The following is a 20,247-nucleotide window of genomic DNA, read 5'->3' on the forward strand; positions in this document are numbered from 1 at the left end:
TGAGGATGCGCACGCAGCTTCAAGGCAGAACAATGCCTACCATTTCACCTCTAGTTTATATGTTCCCACCCCCCCCCCCTTCTGAATAAAGTTAGATTGATCTGATTTGTTGATATCTGTTGCTATGAAAACCATTTTAGCCAAGCTAACTAACATTGTTTTTAGCTAGCTGACATTACCATTCAATCACTAACAAAACACGAATAGAAATACTTTGCTAACAGTCCTCACGTGTAATCAAAAGCTTGTAGTGAGATCACATGCATGACCCCCCGAGACAAGCTTTCATGTTTGCATCGCTAGCATCTCGTCATATTACACAGCCGGAAGACAGCTAGATAATAAATATTGTAGCGTCAGCGCCCTTGGGTACCCAGCATGCAGTGCACACCAAAAACGCAAATAGCTGTGGAAAATAGTTTGGTTACAACAGCTGTGCAAGGGATTTCAGTTGTTGTGTTCGTTCACTTAAATGTGTGTAATGTTATTGTTTTTTACTTAAGATAATACTGTTGGTCACCCTGATTGTGCATGTTGTGTAGTTTAATGGGATCAGAGAGTCTGACCATGACAAAGTATTGTTAAGCTGCTGTACCATCACAAGGTACACTTGCTAACAGCTGGACATTAGCTATACCTTGGTCCAGTTCCCTACATGACTCTTGACAGTTGTTTGACTGAGACTCTAGAGAGAGCTCAATTCAGGTAGAGTTCTAATAGCCATGGTCTTCTAACCAGTTTCAGTTTTGAAAACAGTGTGACTGTGTATGGTATGTTTTTTGGGCTACTACTAATACTCATACGGCTGCCGCATTTATGCCTTGGCATGACCTGCGCTGGGATAGAGGGAAACCGCATTGAAGGGGAAAGTGTGTGGGCAGAGCAAGCAGTAGTAGTACATAACCTACACACTTCCTTTAGTGAAGTGTATCCTCACTTTCATAAAGTTATTGTTGTAATCAAAGCTTTTAAAGAATGGATCTCTGCATGATGGGCCTGACCAGAGCACAGGTGGCCTGACACAACACGCTTCAAAGTTGTCACTTTCAAAAGGGTGGCATTTTAACCCTGTCAGTCCAACATGTCTAAAAGTTGGTACGCATGCCTTATTGCCAATGGGGAACAAATAAGTCTCAAGAACCCATAATGTCGGCAGCATGGATATTTCTCTACAGTGACAATTTGTGAAGAATTTCAAAAAATGACTTCAAATCAGCCATTCATCCAATTGTCTTGAAATGTTGTGTACATGTATGAAATACATGTCTGTGTCATGTCAATTTTGTAATGGTTTGCAATGCTGAGGAGGAACCCGCCATTGCTGCCTGCAGCTATATTTAGGGTTCCTCCGGTAGGAGAACCCTATTGTTATTGGTGGTATTATTATTATGTTTTACCCATGGGAGTCAATGGCAGCCCCTAGACCAGTACCGTAAAAAGTTGTGAAATTTGGCATGTTGAAACTGCAGACCATTAGTAACTACCATACCAAACATGGGCCATGTGAGACAATAGGTGGCGCTAGAGGCCACGCCCCAATATGTCAATTTTCAAATTGATGCCATTTGCAGGCCATAAGTCCCAAAATTCTGAAATTCATTACATATGCCTTATTTCTCATGAGGAATAAAAAAGCCTCAAGAAGCTATAACGGCCGCCATATTGAATTTGTCTGTACAATAAAGATTAAGGAAACGCGTTTTTTCCCTACTCCTCCTACATTTTTGGTCGAATTTTCTTCAAAATTGCCATAGATGATATCCAGACTGAGCCTCACAAAAGTTATCGTAGGGATTTCTGATTTTCAAAACCGTTTGTCCGGTAGAGCCAATCAAAATCTGCAACAAAGCAACCAAACAGGACGTTTGGTCAAATCTCAGCAAATCTTTGAGATATCAACACCAAACTTGGTATGTCACGTGGAAGACACTACAACATGTTACCATGTGCAAAGGCAACTTCATACCTCTAAAAATGATTGATATAAAGCAAATTGAATTTATTGCTAATGCTAAAATAATGCTTTACACATCCGCCGGCCAAAAACTGATACTCTGATTCAATTACTAGTTCATATGAAGACTCTTGAGAATGTTGAGTACACAAATCTGAGAAAAAGTTGACTGTAACATGAAAACTCGATTTTTAGTGAATATTTGAAACATGCATGCTTGGCTAATTTCTAGGGCTGTTTCCCCAAATCCTCTCTCCCTTTGCTCCTGTGCGCGCGTGCTCCACATTCTCACACACAAGGGGCCAGAGCCCCTTGACACACGCGCGAGCTTGGTACACGCACAAGAAGACGACCATTTTATTTTATCGTTGGAGAACTCCTGCAGCCCTCAGAGATTTTCATTGTTACATTTGACAGTGAGTAATAAGATCCTACAATGGCAGTACAAAACATGTATTTTAGCGTTTGTATTCGTATGATAACTTGAAGACTTTTATACTGTCGTAAACAGGATAGCAGCTAATCTATCTAGGCTAGCTGAGCTAAGGATATCTCTTTGTACAGACAGTATTACAGGCTAGCAAGTCGTAAAATCTTTAACATTATACTTGCTTCTGTGAGACGCGTTTGAAATTTGTATACTGTGCGTAACTATGCGGTTGGGTTGTTCTATTTTTACATGTCATTGTTGATGTAATTTATATTAGTACGGTGAGTTCCAAATGTGTCTTTCGATTAAACACTGCAGCGTGTATTACACAATGATCATTTGTGGTGCGGCGTTTATTCGAAGGCAACGTTTAATTAGTAAGACAGATTCAGTGAATTGTAGTTGCAGTGCGGCCATACACAAACAAATAGACAAGGAGGTCAAACAAATGCCGAGCAAGCTATAACCCTTAAGGCTAGTTTTTGCTTTTGTGGACGGCGTTTCAAATGTATGTACTGTACGTACCTACGGTTGGGTTATTCTATCTTTAGCTACATGTCATTGTTGATGTAATTTTGTTTGTTCGTTCCAAGTTTTTCTGACGGTCTTCACATTGTAAGTTATTCTTTTTGAAACTGTAGCTAGGTAGCCTAGTTTGCTGCACAGTTAGAGCTACCTAGCATAAGCAAGTAGCAATGGTACCATGGTTGTTTTGCTTGCTAGCTTTGTTTGGGTTCATGGTTTGATCGTTTAGGAGTTCCATTGAAAGCCTATAGACCTACAATACGTTTGTAATCGGCATTTTGTACCATGCTGCACGATTTCCTATCTCTTGATAACATTTTATATTTGTATCAATTTTATACACTAAATTGCCAAAGTATTCGCTCGGTTGCCTTTACACGCTCATGAACGTGAGTGACATCTCATTCTTAAACCATAGGATATGATGTCGGACCACCCTTTGTAGCTATAATAGTTTAAACTCGTCTAGGAAGGCTTTCCACAAGGTTTAAGAGGTTTATGGAAATGTTTTACCATTCTTCCAGAAGTGCATTTGTGAGGTCCAACATTGATGTGGAACAAGAAGGTTTGGCTCGCAGTCCCTGCTCTAATTCATCCCAAAGGTGTTGTATTGGGTTGAGGTCAGGACTGTGTGCAGGCCACTCAAGTTCGTCCACACCAATCTCGCTCATCCATGTGTTTATGGGCCTTGCTTTGTGCACTGTTGCACAGTCATGTTAGAACAGGAAGGGGCCATCTCCAAACTGTTCCCACAAAGTTTGGAGCATGAAATTGTCAAAATGTTGGTGAATTATTGCATTTCAGGAAATTAACTTATGGGTAGGAAATATTTAATGGATTGGGCTCGGCGGGGTATTTTGTCATCCATCCATTCCTACTCCATGCTCTTGATTATGTAATTGACCTACAGGTACATCTTCTAGGCTATGTTTATTTGTTTTAATTTTCTAATGTGAGTCAGTGGCTTGGCAGTATTTTAACAGTAAGGTTTGGTTATTTGTGTTAAACTGTGATGATTCTTTTGGTGAAACATGAATTTAAAGTAAAAACCATTTGCAAGATAAATTGTTCTCAATTGGTCTTAATTTGTATTTATAGTCGAGTCCGTTTCTCTATGTTTACATTTTACAGACTTAAATTTGAATGTAGACAGTGTAAATTGAATAAAGGTAAATAATGGATGTCTAAATATTTTTTTTAAGTACAGAGATTGGTGTTTTGAGAATCCTAACCATTTCAATATTTTCTTAAAGGTCTGTATACTAGAACTGTTGAGTATGAAGTTATGATAATGTAAGACTATGAAATTGTTAAGCAGTAGTGTGGTATGTTACATTTCATAGTTTTTGATGGTTTTTCTATGTGTTTTTTAGATGCCATGTTCCAGCAAGAGATCCAGGGACCAAGGATCCACTGTTGAGGTTAGACTTCCTTGTGGGAAAAAATGCTAAACCAGTGTGTTTAAGTGATAAGATTAATTGAGAAAAATGAATGTGAATGAGCATTTTTAACAACGTCTTTGTTACGGACCCATGTTTAAAATGTCCTAATTCAGTCTGTATAGTTGTGGTTGTGTGTTTTTTCTTTTCTCCCCTCTTTCTTTCTATTCGCTGCATGCAGGTATGGTCTAGTCAGCGTTTGTTGTCGGTTGGCTATCAGTCTCCCTATCTCGTGATTGGCAATCAGCCGCGCACTTCCAATCAGCGGTTTAGTTGTCAACATAAAATTACCACACTGGTCAGCTGTTTCAGAGATTGCTTTGGAAAGTTGCTTGTTTAGAGAGTTGTCAAGTCAGAGAGACTTCTTGTTGAAATCATTGTAAATGTTGTTATTATTTTGTTAGAATGGTTTGCTTCATAGTGAACCCTTTTAATAGAGCAGTTAGTGGTGCAGCGTTTATTCGAGGGTGGCGTTCATTCAAGGGCAACGTTTAATTGGTAAGAGAGATTCAGTGAATTGTAGCTGCAGTGCAGCCATAGACAAACACAGAATAGACAAGGAAGTCAAACAAAAGCCCAGTGTAAAATGTATGCCGCGCGTGTCTCTACTTTGTGTACAAATCTGACGCAGCATGCCGTAACATTCTTACACTTTAGCTTTCAAACAGAAACCTGTGCAGAAAGCACTCACCACCAGCAACAGATCTATAGCACGCAAACTTGGTGTTGATGAAAAGCACATTCAGGAATGGTTAAGTCAGCTACCTCGCCATATTGTATACAATATGTATAACTATCTATAGGCCTGAATGCAATTGTCGCAATTGCATTATAATAATGTATAAATTTTTTTCAAGCAATGTCTTAATTTTGAATTATATAATTGTATTCAGAATTATTACGTGACTTTATTTTGAAGGCCTTTTGGGACGCTCATGAGTGAGAGTCGACAACCTAACAGCAAGCGAAGCACAGACAATTTAAAGCTCTGATAAAAGTTTCAAGTTCAAGTTTATTATCATATACTCATAAACAGCATTTATAAGTAATGAAATTCTTTGTGCTCAATGTCCGTTCAACTTGCAGAATAAAAAAATTAAATACTAAAGAATGGAGAAAAAGGGTAGAAAAAATAAGAAAAATTGTAGTGCAAAAAGATATTTCAAGGACAGTTCAGCATCCTGATGGCATGTGTGAGAAAACTATCCCTGTATCTGCTGGTACAGGACCTTATACTCTTGTATCGCCTTCCAGAAGGCAGGAGGGAGAAAAGACTGTGGCAGGGATGACTAGGGTCAGAAATGATCCACTTGGCCTTTCTCCTGCACCGCTGGCTGTAAAGGTCCTGAATGGATGGTAATGCAGTCCTTGTAATACGCTGTGCAGATTTGACCACTCTTTGTAGTGTCTTCCTGTCCTGGGCAGTGCTGTTGCCAAACCATGTTGTAATGCCACCAGTCAGTATGCTCTCAATGGTGCACCGGTAAAAATTGGTCAGTATAGTGCAGTCCATGCCAAATTTCCACAGTCGCCGCTGAAAAAAGAGCCTCTGTTTCGCTGTCCTTGTAACCACACCAATATGGTGGTCCAGCTCAGATCCTCACTGATGTTGATACCAAAAAATCTGAAACTTTTGACTCTCCACAGCTGTGCCCTCGATGTGAATGGGTGCATGTTCTCCCTGCAGCCGCCTGTAGTCCACTATCAACTCCTTGGTTTTTGCTACATTAAGCAACAGGCTGTTATGCTGACACCAGGATGTCATTGTTGCCACCTCTGCTCTGTAGGCAGACTCATCACCATTCTTGATGCAGCCGATAATGGTGGTGTCATCAGCAAACATAATGATAGTGTTGGAGCTGTTTGTGGCTGCACACCATAGGTGAACAGAGAGTACAACAGTGGGCTTAACACACAACTCTGTGGGGCACAAGTGCTGAGTGTTAGACTGGTGGGGTGATGTTACCTAGCCGTACTGCCTGTGTCCTGTCCAGCTGCACATGGAAGGACTGATGTTCCGGTCCTGTAGTTTTATGATGAGCCTTGATGGTACTATGGTGTTGAAAACGGAGCTGAAGTCGATGAAGAGCATCCGCACGTATATGTTGTTCTGATCCAAGTGAAAGAGAGCAGTGTTCAAGGCCAAAGCTACAACATCATCTGTAGACCTGTTCGGCCTATATGCAAACTGGAGTGGGTCTAATGCAGGTGACAGGCAGCATGTAATGTGGTCTTTGACTAACGTCTCAAAGCATTTCATCACAACAGGGCAACAGGGCGGTAATCATTGAGACAGCTCACTGATGGTTTCTTAGAGACTGGGATGATGGTGGCCCCCTTGAACCTATTGGGGACGACAGACTGCGACAGGGAGAGGTTAAAGATGTCAGTGAACACCTCTGCCAGTTCAGGAGCACAGGCCTTGAGAACACAGCCAGGGATGTTGTCAGGTCCTGGAGCTTTATGCACATTCACTCTAAGTGATAAGTTTAAGGTTGTTATAGAGGTTGTTAGCAATCTAAGGAAACCTCTATTCCCTTGTGTAGGCTACAGCATGCAGCCAACAAAGTATGTTGTTTTGTGTCTGTATTTGACTTTGGTGAATGTTATTTACATGCTGCGCATGTCATTGCATGTTCATATTAAGCTAATGTGGTCTTTATTTTCTCATTACAGCGTGAGTTTAGTTTTAACGGTGGATTTGGAGAAAAAGCTTCAAATAAATCTGTAGCAAGAAAGACACTTGTGCCTGCCAGTGTTTCATGGGATAATAGTATGCTACACTTGTAAATTACTTGTGTAATAAATACTGTGTTTTAATTTAACCAATTAAATAACCGTTTTCTGATTTTTGTGGGGAGGCGTTTAATCGAAGGTGCCATTTATTACACAATGTTCATTTTTGGTGCAGCGTTTATTCAAGGTCAACGTTTAATCAAAGAAAAACTGTAGTTTTCTTCCCAGCATGGGAAGGCCAAAGGATGTTTACAATTGTAGTAGGCCATTGATATGTTTTAAAAGTTCAGGGATGTAATTTGTTGGATAAGAAGCCCCCATCCCCAACTCCAGAGACAATTGATGACAGAGAGGTGCTGACATTAAGTTAAACATAGTCATGCGTTAAAGAGTAGAGTAAAAAATAGAGACAAAATGTGTACATGGATGTTGAAACTCAGTGCTCTGAGTTTGTGCATGTCAGTTTAGACAAACGTAGCCTTTTAAACCTCTAGGTTTAATTCTCTCTATACATTTAAAGTTGGATTTGACATTTAACAGACATTTAATCATTTAGCAAGTTGTTTGACTCAAAAACCATAACGAAGTACATATGGTGTAAAAAATCTGCAGTCAAATTTGGCGAAATTGCTAGCTTGGATGTTATCTTTACATATAGATGGGTTGGTGGTTACAAACAATGAGGATGCGCATGCAGCTTCAAGGCAGAACAATGCCTACCATTTCACCTCTAGTTTATATGTTCCCACCCCCCCCACCCCTTCTGAATAAAGTTAGATTGATCTGATTTGTTGATATCTGTTGCTATGAAAACCATTTTAGCCAAGCTAACTAACATTGTTTTTAGCTAGCTGACATTACCATTCAATCACTAACAAAACACGAATAGAAATACTTTGCTAACAGTCCTCACGTGTAATCAAAAGCTTGTAGTGAGATCACATGCATGACCCCCCGAGACAAGCTTTCATGTTTTCATCGCTAGCATCTCGTCATATTACACAGCCGGAAGACAGCTAGATAATAAATATTGTAGCGTCAGCGCCCTTGGGTACCCAGCATGCAGTGCACACCAAAAACGCAAATAGCTGTGGAAAATAGTTTGGTTACAACAGCTGTGCAAGGGATTTCAGTTGTTGTGTTCGTTCACTTAAATGTGTGTAATGTTATTGTTTTTTACTTAAGTTAATACTGTTGGTCACCCTGATTGTGCATGTTGTGTAGTTTAATGGGATCAGAGAGTCTGACCATGACAAAGTATTGTTAAGCTGCTGTACCATCACAAGGTACACTTGCTAACAGCTGGACATTAGCTATACCTTGGTCCAGTTCCCTACATGACTCTTGACAGTTGTTTGACTGAGACTCTAGAGAGAGCTCAATTCAGGTAGAGTTCTAATAGCCATGGTCTTCTAACCAGTTTCAGTTTTGAAAACAGGGTGACTGTGTATGGTATGTTTTTTGGGCTACTTCTAATACTCATACGGCTGCCGCATTTATGCCTTGGCATGACCTGCGCTGGGATAGAGGGAAACAGCATGGATGGGGAAAGTGTGTGGGCAGAGCAAGCAGTAGTAGTACATAACCTACACACTTCCTTTAGTGAAGTGTATCCTCACTTTCATAAAGTTATTGTTGTAATCAAAGCTTTTAAAGAATGGATCTCTGCATGATGGGCCTGACCAGAGCACAGGTGGCCTGACACAACACGCTTCAAAGTTGTCACTTTCAAAAGGGTGGCATTTTAACCCTGTCAGTCCAACATGTCTAAAAGTTGGTACGCATGCCTTATTGCCAATGGGGAACAAATAAGTCTCAAGAACCCATAATGTCGGCAGCATGGATATTTCTCTACAGTGACAATTTGTGAAGAATTTCAAAAAATGACTTCAAATCAGCCATTGATCCAATTGTCTTGAAATGTTGTGTACATGTATGAAATACATGTCTGTGTCATGTCAATTTTGTAATGGTTTGCAATGCTGAGGAGGAACCCGCCATTGCTGCCTGCAGCTATATTTATTATTACACTTCTTCTGCCATTGGAGTCTATGGCAGCCCCTAGAACCGTATGGTAAAAAGTTGTGAAATTTGGCACACTCATTAAGCACAGTCCCCTCTTTATATTAACCAAGTTTCATGTTTCCCATTGGAGCACTCTAGCGCCACCAACGGGTCAAAGTTGGACTTGTGTTTACACACGTAACTTTTGAACCGTATGACCGATTTTCAAAAATGAGGTACCATTGGATTCCCTGGGTCAAGACGAGTTCAACACACCCTATGACGTCAATTTCCGGTTATATAGATTTTCCGACATTTCCGGTTTTATCGAAAACCTTTGAAAGCCTACTCCTTCTACAATTCTTCTTTAATCTTCCCCAGAATTGGCACACATCATCGTCAGAGCAACCCTCACAGAAATTATCCAAAGATTTTTGATTTTCAAAACCGTTTGTCCGGTAGAGCCAATCAAAATCGGCAGCAAAGACACCAAACAGGAAGTTGGGTCATATCTCAGTTAATCCTTGAGAAATCAACACCAAACTTGGTATGATGACTCGGAACCCTCATCTGAGGATGTCCAAACAATTTGGTGTCATGTGATTACTGGGCGTGGCCGCAGGATGCAAAAATGTGATTTGGCCAATAACTGTTGATTCGTTTGCCTTTATTAAGTGATTCCTTTGTCTCATGATATCTTGGGACATCCCGTGTGTGACACATGATAAGTTGTGATAACAGCCGAATTGATGCGGCCGCCATTTTGAATTACTGAAAAAACGTTTTTTCTGTACTCCTCCTACAAATGTTTTCCAATCTTCACCAAATTTGGCAGAGATCATCTTCAGACCAAGCCTCAAAAAAGACATCATATGTTTTTTGTATTTTCAAAACCGTTTGCCCGGTACGGCCAATCAAAATGTGCCGTTAAGCCAGCAAACAGGAAGTTGGGTCGTATCTCAGCAAATCTTTGATGGATTCACACCAAACTTGTTGCGTGTACTCGTAACCCTCTTCTGAGGATGTACAACATGTTTTATGGGTCATTCGACTGCTTGGCCACCTCATTGCTGCTTGCAGCTATATTTGGTGGCCAAGCCGCGAAGCGGCGAAGCCACTTAAGTGTTTCTGCCTTTTCTTATTATTATTACACTTCTTCTGCCATTGGAGTCTATGGCAGCCCCTAGAACCATATGGTAAAAAGTTGTGAATTTTGGCACACTCATTAAGCACAGTCCCCTCTTTATATTCACCAAGTTTCATGTCTCCCATTGGAGCACTCTAGCGCCACCAACGGGTCAAAGTTGGACTTGTGTTTACACACGTAACTTTTGAACCGTATGACCGATTTTCAAAAATGAGGTACCATTGGATTCCCTGGGTCAAGACGAGTTCAACACACCCTATGACGTCAATTTCCGGTTATATAGATTTTCCGCCATTTCCGGTTTTATCGAAAACTTTTGAAAGCCTACTCCTCCTACAATTCTTCTTTAATCTTCCCCAGAATTGGCACACATCATCGTCAGAGCAACCCTCACAGAAGTTATCCAAAGATTTTTGATTTTCAAAACCGTTTGTCCGGTACAGCCAATCAAAATCGGCAGCAAAGACACCAAACAGGAAGTTGGGTCATATCTCAGCCAATCCTTGAGAAATCAACACCAAACTTGGTATGATGACTCGGAACCCTCATCTGAGGATGTCCAAACAATTTGGCGTCATGTGATCACTGGGCGTGGCCGCAGGATGCAAAAATGTGTTTTGGCCAATAACTGTTGATTCGTTTGCCTTTATTAAGTGATTCCTTTGTCTCATGATATCTTGGGACATCCCGTGTGTGACACATGATAACTTGTGATAACAGCCGAATTGATGCGGCCGCCATTTTTAATCACTGAAAAAACGTGTTTTCTGTACTCCTCCTACAAATGTTTTCCAATCTTCACCAAATTTGGCAGAGATCATCTTCAGACCAAGCCTCACAAAAGCCATCATATGTTTTTTGGATTTTCAAAACCGTTTGCCCGGTACGGCCAATCAAAATGTGCCGTTAAGCCAGCAAACAGGAAGTTTGGTCGTATCTTAGCAAATCTTTGATGGATTCGCACCAAACTTGTTGCGTGTACTCGTAACCCTCTTCTGAGGATGTACAACATGTTTTATGGGTCATTCGATTGCTTGGCCACCTCATTGCTGCTTGCAGCTATATTTGGTGGCCAAGCCGCGAAGCGGCGAAGCCACTTAAGTGCTTCTACCTTTTCTTATTATTATTACACTTCTTCTGCCATTGGAGTCTATGGCAGCCCCTAGAACCGTATGGTAAAAAGTTGTGAAATTTGGCACACTCATTAAGCACAGTCCCCTCTTTATATTCACCAAGTTTTATGTCTCCCATTGGAGCACTCTAGCGCCACCAACGGGTCAAAGTTGGACTTGTGTTTACACACGTAACTTTTGAACCGTATGACCGATTTTCAAAAATGAGGTACCATTGGATTCCCTGGGTAAAGATGAGTTCAACACACCCTATGACGTCAATTTCCGGTTATATAGATTTTCCGCCATTTCCGGTTTTATCGAAAACCTTTGAAAGCCTACTCCTCCTACAATTTTTCTTTAATCTTCCCCAGAATTGGCACACATCATCGTCAGAGCAACCCTCACAGAAGTTATCCAAAGATTTTTGATTTTCAAAACCGTTTGTCCGGTACAGCCAATCAAAATCGGCAGCAAAGACACCAAACAGGAAGTTGGGTCATATCTCAGCCAATCCTTGAGAAATCAACACCAAACTTGGTATGATGACTCGGAACCCTCATCTGAGGATGTCCAAACAATTTGGCGTCATGTGATCACTGGGCGTGGCCGCAGGATGCAAAAATGTGTTTTGGCCAATAACTGTTGATTCGTTTGCCTTTATTAAGTGATTCCTTTGTCTCATGATATCTTGGGACATCCCGTGTGTGACACATGATAACTTGTGATAACAGCCGAATTGATGCGGCCGCCATTTTTAATCACTGAAAAAACGTGTTTTCTGTACTCCTCCTACAAATGTTTTCCAATCTTCACCAAATTTGTCAGAGATCATCTTCAGACCAAGCCTCACAAAAGCCATCATATGTTTTTTGGATTTTCAAAACCGTTTGCCCGGTACGGCCAATCAAAATGTGCCGTTAAGCCAGCAAACAGGAAGTTTGGTCGTATCTTAGCAAATCTTTGATGGATTCGCACCAAACTTGTTGCGTGTACTCGTAACCCTCTTCTGAGGATGTACAACATGTTTTATGGGTCATTCGATTGCTTGGCCACCTCATTGCTGCTTGCAGCTATATTTGGTGGCCAAGCCGCGAAGCGGCGAAGCCACTTAAGTGCTTCTACCTTTTCTTATTATTATTACACTTCTTCTGCCATTGGAGTCTATGGCAGCCCCTAGAACCGTATGGTAAAAAGTTGTGAAATTTGGCACACTCATTAAGCACAGTCCCCTCTTTATATTCACCAAGTTTCATGTCTCCCATTGGAGCACTCTAGCGCCACCAACGGGTCAAAGTTGGACTTGTGTTTACACACGTAACTTTTGAACCGTATGACCGATTTTCAAAAATGAGGTACCATTGGATTCCCTGGGTCAAGACGAGTTCAACACACCCTATGACGTCAATTTCCGGTTATATAGATTTTCCGCCATTTCCGGTTTTATCGAAAACTTTTGAAAGCCTACTCCTCCTACAATTCTTCTTTAATCTTCCCCAGAATTGGCACACATCATCGTCAGAGCAACCCTCACAGAAGTTATCCAAAGATTTTTGATTTTCAAAACCGTTTGTCCGGTACAGCCAATCAAAATCGGCAGCAAAGACACCAAACAGGAAGTTGGGTCATATCTCAGCCAATCCTTGAGAAATCAACACCAAACTTGGTATGATGACTCGGAACCCTCATCTGAGGATGTCCAAACAATTTGGCGTCATGTGATCACTGGGCGTGGCCGCAGGATGCAAAAATGTGTTTTGGCCAATAACTGTTGATTCGTTTGCCTTTATTAAGTGATTCCTTTGTCTCATGATATCTTGGGACATCCCGTGTGTGACACATGATAACTTGTGATAACAGCCGAATTGATGCGGCCGCCATTTTTAATCACTGAAAAAACGTGTTTTCTGTACTCCTCCTACAAATGTTTTCCAATCTTCACCAAATTTGGCAGAGATCATCTTCAGACCAAGCCTCACAAAAGCCATCATATGTTTTTTGGATTTTCAAAACCGTTTGCCCGGTACGGCCAATCAAAATGTGCCGTTAAGCCAGCAAACAGGAAGTTTGGTCGTATCTTAGCAAATCTTTGATGGATTCGCACCAAACTTGTTGCGTGTACTCGTAACCCTCTTCTGAGGATGTACAACATGTTTTATGGGTCATTCGATTGCTTGGCCACCTCATTGCTGCTTGCAGCTATATTTGGTGGCCAAGCCGCGAAGCGGCGAAGCCACTTAAGTGCTTCTACCTTTTCTTATTATTATTACACTTCTTCTGCCATTGGAGTCTATGGCAGCCCCTAGAACCGTATGGTAAAAAGTTGTGAAATTTGGCACACTCATTAAGCACAGTCCCCTCTTTATATTCACCAAGTTTTATGTCTCCCATTGGAGCACTCTAGCGCCACCAACGGGTCAAAGTTGGACTTGTGTTTACACACGTAACTTTTGAACCGTATGACCGATTTTCAAAAATGAGGTACCATTGGATTCCCTGGGTAAAGATGAGTTCAACACACCCTATGACGTCAATTTCCGGTTATATAGATTTTCCGCCATTTCCGGTTTTATCGAAAACCTTTGAAAGCCTACTCCTCCTACAATTTTTCTTTAATCTTCCCCAGAATTGGCACACATCATCGTCAGAGCAACCCTCACAGAAGTTATCCAAAGATTTTTGATTTTCAAAACCGTTTGTCCGGTACAGCCAATCAAAATCGGCAGCAAAGACACCAAACAGGAAGTTGGGTCATATCTCAGCCAATCCTTGAGAAATCAACACCAAACTTGGTATGATGACTCGGAACCCTCATCTGAGGATGTCCAAACAATTTGGCGTCATGTGATCACTGGGCGTGGCCGCAGGATGCAAAAATGTGTTTTGGCCAATAACTGTTGATTCGTTTGCCTTTATTAAGTGATTCCTTTGTCTCATGATATCTTGGGACATCCCGTGTGTGACACATGATAACTTGTGATAACAGCCGAATTGATGCGGCCGCCATTTTTAATCACTGAAAAAACGTGTTTTCTGTACTCCTCCTACAAATGTTTTCCAATCTTCACCAAATTTGGCAGAGATCATCTTCAGACCAAGCCTCACAAAAGCCATCATATGTTTTTTGGATTTTCAAAACCGTTTGCCCGGTACGGCCAATCAAAATGTGCCGTTAAGCCAGCAAACAGGAAGTTTGGTCGTATCTTAGCAAATCTTTGATGGATTCGCACCAAACTTGTTGCGTGTACTCGTAACCCTCTTCTGAGGATGTACAACATGTTTTATGGGTCATTCGATTGCTTGGCCACCTCATTGCTGCTTGCAGCTATATTTGGTGGCCAAGCCGCGAAGCGGCGAAGCCACTTAAGTGCTTCTACCTTTTCTTATTATTATTACACTTCTTCTGCCATTGGAGTCTATGGCAGCCCCTAGAACCGTATGGTAAAAAGTTGTGAAATTTGGCACACTCATTAAGCACAGTCCCCTCTTTATATTCACCAAGTTTTATGTCTCCCATTGGAGCACTCTAGCGCCACCAACGGGTCAAAGTTGGACTTGTGTTTACACACGTAACTTTTGAACCGTATGACCGATTTTCAAAAATGAGGTACCATTGGATTCCCTGGGTAAAGATGAGTTCAACACACCCTATGACGTCAATTTCCGGTTATATAGATTTTCCGCCATTTCCGGTTTTATCGAAAACCTTTGAAAGCCTACTCCTCCTACAATTTTTCTTTAATCTTCCCCAGAATTGGCACACATCATCGTCAGAGCAACCCTCACAGAAGTTATCCAAAGATTTTTGATTTTCAAAACCGTTTGTCCGGTACAGCCAATCAAAATCGGCAGCAAAGACACCAAACAGGAAGTTGGGTCATATCTCAGCCAATCCTTGAGAAATCAACACCAAACTTGGTATGATGACTCGGAACCCTCATCTGAGGATGTCCAAACAATTTGGCGTCATGTGATCACTGGGCGTGGCCGCAGGATGCAAAAATGTGTTTTGGCCAATAACTGTTGATTCGTTTGCCTTTATTAAGTGATTCCTTTGTCTCATGATATCTTGGGACATCCCGTGTGTGACACATGATAACTTGTGATAACAGCCGAATTGATGCGGCCGCCATTTTTAATCACTGAAAAAACGTGTTTTCTGTACTCCTCCTACAAATGTTTTCCAATCTTCACCAAATTTGGCAGAGATCATCTTCAGACCAAGCCTCACAAAAGCCATCATATGTTTTTTGGATTTTCAAAACCGTTTGCCCGGTACGGCCAATCAAAATGTGCCGTTAAGCCAGCAAACAGGAAGTTTGGTCGTATCTTAGCAAATCTTTGATGGATTCGCACCAAACTTGTTGCGTGTACTCGTAACCCTCTTCTGAGGATGTACAACATGTTTTATGGGTCATTCGATTGCTTGGCCACCTCATTGCTGCTTGCAGCTATATTTGGTGTCCAAGCCGCGAAGCGGCGAAGCCACTTAAGTGCTTCTACCTTTTCTTATTATTATTACACTTCTTCTGCCATTGGAGTCTATGGCAGCCCCTAGAACCGTATGGTAAAAAGTTGTGAAATTTGGCACACTCATTAAGCACAGTCCCCTCTTTATATTCACCAAGTTTTATGTCTCCCATTGGAGCACTCTAGCGCCACCAACGGGTCAAAGTTGGACTTGTGTTTACACACGTAACTTTTGAACCTATGACCGATTTTCAAAAATGAGGTACCATTGGATTCCCTGGGTAAAGATGAGTTCAACACACCCTATGACGTCAATTTCCGGTTATATAGATTTTCCGCCATTTCCGGTTTTATCGAAAACCTTTGAAAGCCTACTTCTCCTACAATTTTTCTTTAATCTTCCCCAGAATTGGCACACATCATCGTCAGAGCAACCCTCACAGAAGTTATCCAAAGATTTTTGATTTTCAAAACCGTTTGTCCGGTACAGCCAATCAAAATCGGCAGCAAAGACACCAAACAGGAAGTTGGGTCATATCTCAGCCAATCCTTGAGAAATCAACACCAAACTTGGTATGATGACTCGGAACCCTCATCTGAGGATGTCCAAACAATTTGGCGTCATGTGATCACTGGGCGTGGCCGCAGGATGCAAAAATGTGTTTTGGCCAATAACTGTTGATTCGTTTGCCTTTATTAAGTGATTCCTTTGTCTCATGATATCTTGGGACATCCCGTGTGTGACACATGATAACTTGTGATAACAGCCGAATTGATGCGGCCGCCATTTTTAATCACTGAAAAAACGTGTTTTCTGTACTCCTCCTACAAATGTTTTCCAATCTTCACCAAATTTGGCAGAGATCATCTTCAGACCAAGCCTCACAAAAGCCATCATATGTTTTTTGGATTTTCAAAACCGTTTGCCCGGTACGGCCAATCAAAATGTGCCGTTAAGCCAGCAAACAGGAAGTTTGGTCGTATCTTAGCAAATCTTTGATGGATTCGCACCAAACTTGTTGCGTGTACTCGTAACCCTCTTCTGAGGATGTACAACATGTTTTATGGGTCATTCGATTGCTTGGCCACCTCATTGCTGCTTGCAGCTATATTTGGTGGCCAAGCCGCGAAGCGGCGAAGCCACTTAAGTGCTTCTACCTTTTCTTATTATTATTACACTTCTTCTGCCATTGGAGTCTATGGCAGCCCCTAGAACCGTATGGTAAAAAGTTGTGAAATTTGGCACACTCATTAAGCACAGTCCCCTCTTTATATTCACCAAGTTTTATGTCTCCCATTGGAGCACTCTAGCGCCACCAACGGGTCAAAGTTGGACTTGTGTTTACACACGTAACTTTTGAACCGGTTATATAGATTTTCCGCCATTTCCGGTTTTAGCAAAAACCTTTGAAAGCCTACTCCTCCTTCAATTTTTCTTCAATCTTCCCCAGAATTGGAACACATCATCGTCAGAGCAACCCTCACAGAAGTTATCCAAAGATTTTAATTGCTGCTTGCAGCTATATTTGTCTATGAATTCGTATCAATTAGATACTCTTTGGCCTTGTTTTTATTTAGCCTACTTATTCTGAAAGAGTTGAGATAATTATTTTCGCTAGCAAGATCTCATTCGATTATTAATTTCCATTAAGCTTATACCAGCAGGCACAATTAAAGAAATGTGATCTGATTGATTGGGGTAATGAGGCACTTAAGATGAGCCTATAGCCTACATTTCCCCAAAACTTTCGCATTTAGCTTATCAGCAATTTTTTCCCAAGCTGCTTGTTTTGCTCTGGCAGCGGTGGCGGTGTTTGACGTAGCCATGATAATATGCTTATTGTCTAGAGACTCATTATAATAGTTTGCTCGGATGGCGAGAATAGCCTATCACCGCTCTCTCTTTCGTCTTTTCCGCCATCATACCGTTAGAAAATCACGGTTTTGGTGATCGACCTTTCCTGCCTTTTGAAGTAGGACGTGCACGTGCAATTTCCCTGATAAGTTTAGCCTGATTGAAATTAACCACATGATTTGGATGCGGATCAGCCGTTGACGAACCGATATTTGCTTTTCTCACTCATCTCGCTAATGTTAACGGGCTAAAGGGACAATTGATTAACTTAGCTTCAACCCTTACGACGAACGGGGCCCTGGTTTAGCACAAACAATATCAGGGTACAGACCCACTTGTGCATTTGTTTATCCCCAAACTTAAAAGATGAGTAGTTGCTCTGCATAAGACATGGTCTAAACAGACCGCGCTAGGGTTAGGGGTTTGTTGTCCTTGGTGGTACATGTTCGTGGCTTGCCTTGATGAATATTTTGGACTAGTAAATACTTTTTTTCATATGGCCTTACCTCTAAGCCAGATAGAGGCTCATCAGCGCCACCTTGAAATGTTCATTTTCCAAATCTAAAATGTGTCATGTACTCCAATGTATGCTGCTACCGGACTGAACATTTGCATGTTGCTCCATTGAGACATTCCATGCAGAGTGTGACAAAAACATTCAAAACTTGAATATACTATAAAATAAAAAGTATGATAAAAATACATGCCAAAGTTTACTTTTGTAGTGCTGATTATATATAATGCTTATTGATCTATAATACATGTACATTTTACATTTCTGATCAATCTGATATAAAATTTGAGATGATATTGGTGTAAAACACAAATTACTAAAAGAACTACAAACATATTCCATTAAACACTAAATCGAGATGTTGAACGACGCCATATTTGTAGTTCAACTACATGTTTCAAAGTTTACATGTTTAGGGTTTGAAAACAGAACATCTTAACGATTTATATATCACATACAAAGTATGTATGAATAGATTATAATATAATGGAGCTGTTGAAGAGGTAATCAATATTAGCATTAAATGCCCTAGTTGGCAATGGAGTAGTATTCTAAACTAGAGAGGGTACAATTTCTGGGGAAATTGTAGGGTGTGCTTGCTTGCGTCGGTTGGACAGGGGTCCGTTTTTTAATGCCTTTTTACAACTGATATTTCTGTATTTTATATAAAAATGCATACTTATTATTTTTAAAGATTACATAGATTTAAAAGCATATTTTTTTGCTGCTCATTTACAACTGAAAATACGAGTGAAGTGTAGAATGAAATGGATGTCTTCTCATTTCCCCTGCAAGAGGCAGCCTCATCGTTGAATCAAAACGAATAAATTTGGCAGACCGGTGTACAAATTGACCTAATCTCTAAGACTTAAACGTCATTTTAAGTTTTTCCCTTCTCGTGATATTTTCATGCATTTAGCCTACTCATTGCATTCATTCATTAATAAAGAACCCCCTTTGAAGATTATTCTACGACGTTACCCGGCAGTAGAAGATGGAATCGCGATTCAAACAGTACCATCTGCTAACTGAAAATATGCCCCCCAAAACGTAAATAAGCTTGACATTTATTTAGTGGAAAATCGCTCATTCATAAAAAGCTCACTGGTAGCGATCATTGTAAGGTAACAACGCAAAATGCGATATAGCCCTGTGTGGAGAAGCTGCCCCGGTAAATTCTACTACTACGGTACAGTACTAGACTACTGCTGTGTTCGTCTCGGTAGCGATTGCGTTGGTTGAATTCGATTAAACGTTCCGTTGTACGGTTTAGGCTGAAATTAATTATTTTCATGAACAGATTGACAAAGTTTAGGCTGTGGCAATGAAGTTCAGGTTAGTAGTTAGATAGACTTTTGATTTAAGTAAGGGGAGTGCCGAACATGTTCTGTCGCCGTTTGACTTCCTAAACAGCTGTGTATGTTAGATGTTTTTGTCGTGTGTCTCGCGTAGGCTACAGCGTTGCAGTGATACACTGGATTGAAACCACAGGTAATGATAATTTCACCCACAAATCGTTTACTTGTAATCTAATGTCATAATAAATCCTACAACGAAAATGTATATGTGAGGAATGTTTATTTTAACGATTGAAAACAGATACATCATAGACCACTGTAGTATGTGTTGCCCGGGCAACAGAGGCTAATGTCATGATGCTAATATTTCAGTGAAATAGTAGACTACCGTTTCCGAAAGTAGATGTGGGCTTACTTCCTCAATAATATCAGCTAATATTGTACATTACACATCACAATTGTGTGTCATATCACAAAGTAAAATGAGTAAATAGTTATCACCCTGGCCTCTTTGCTTGTGGCGTTCCTGCAGCTGCCTTGCAGTAAAGCTATAGTTAGCCTAGCTATCCCCCAAGTTAACAGATGCGAAATGAATGTTCTGCTACAGGTAGTCACGCGTGTTTTCGTGACGTTAGTAACGTCAGTGACTGTGGCTAGCAAATTAGCCACCGTTAGCTTCACTTTTCGCCACAAAAACTTAACTTAAGCCCAAACCATGCAACGGAACGTAAATTCCAATAGAAGCAACGCAATCGCTACCAAG

The sequence above is a fragment of the Osmerus eperlanus genome, chromosome 5, assembly GCF_963692335.1.
Source record: "Osmerus eperlanus chromosome 5, fOsmEpe2.1, whole genome shotgun sequence".
Taxonomy (NCBI): domain Eukaryota; kingdom Metazoa; phylum Chordata; class Actinopteri; order Osmeriformes; family Osmeridae; genus Osmerus; species Osmerus eperlanus.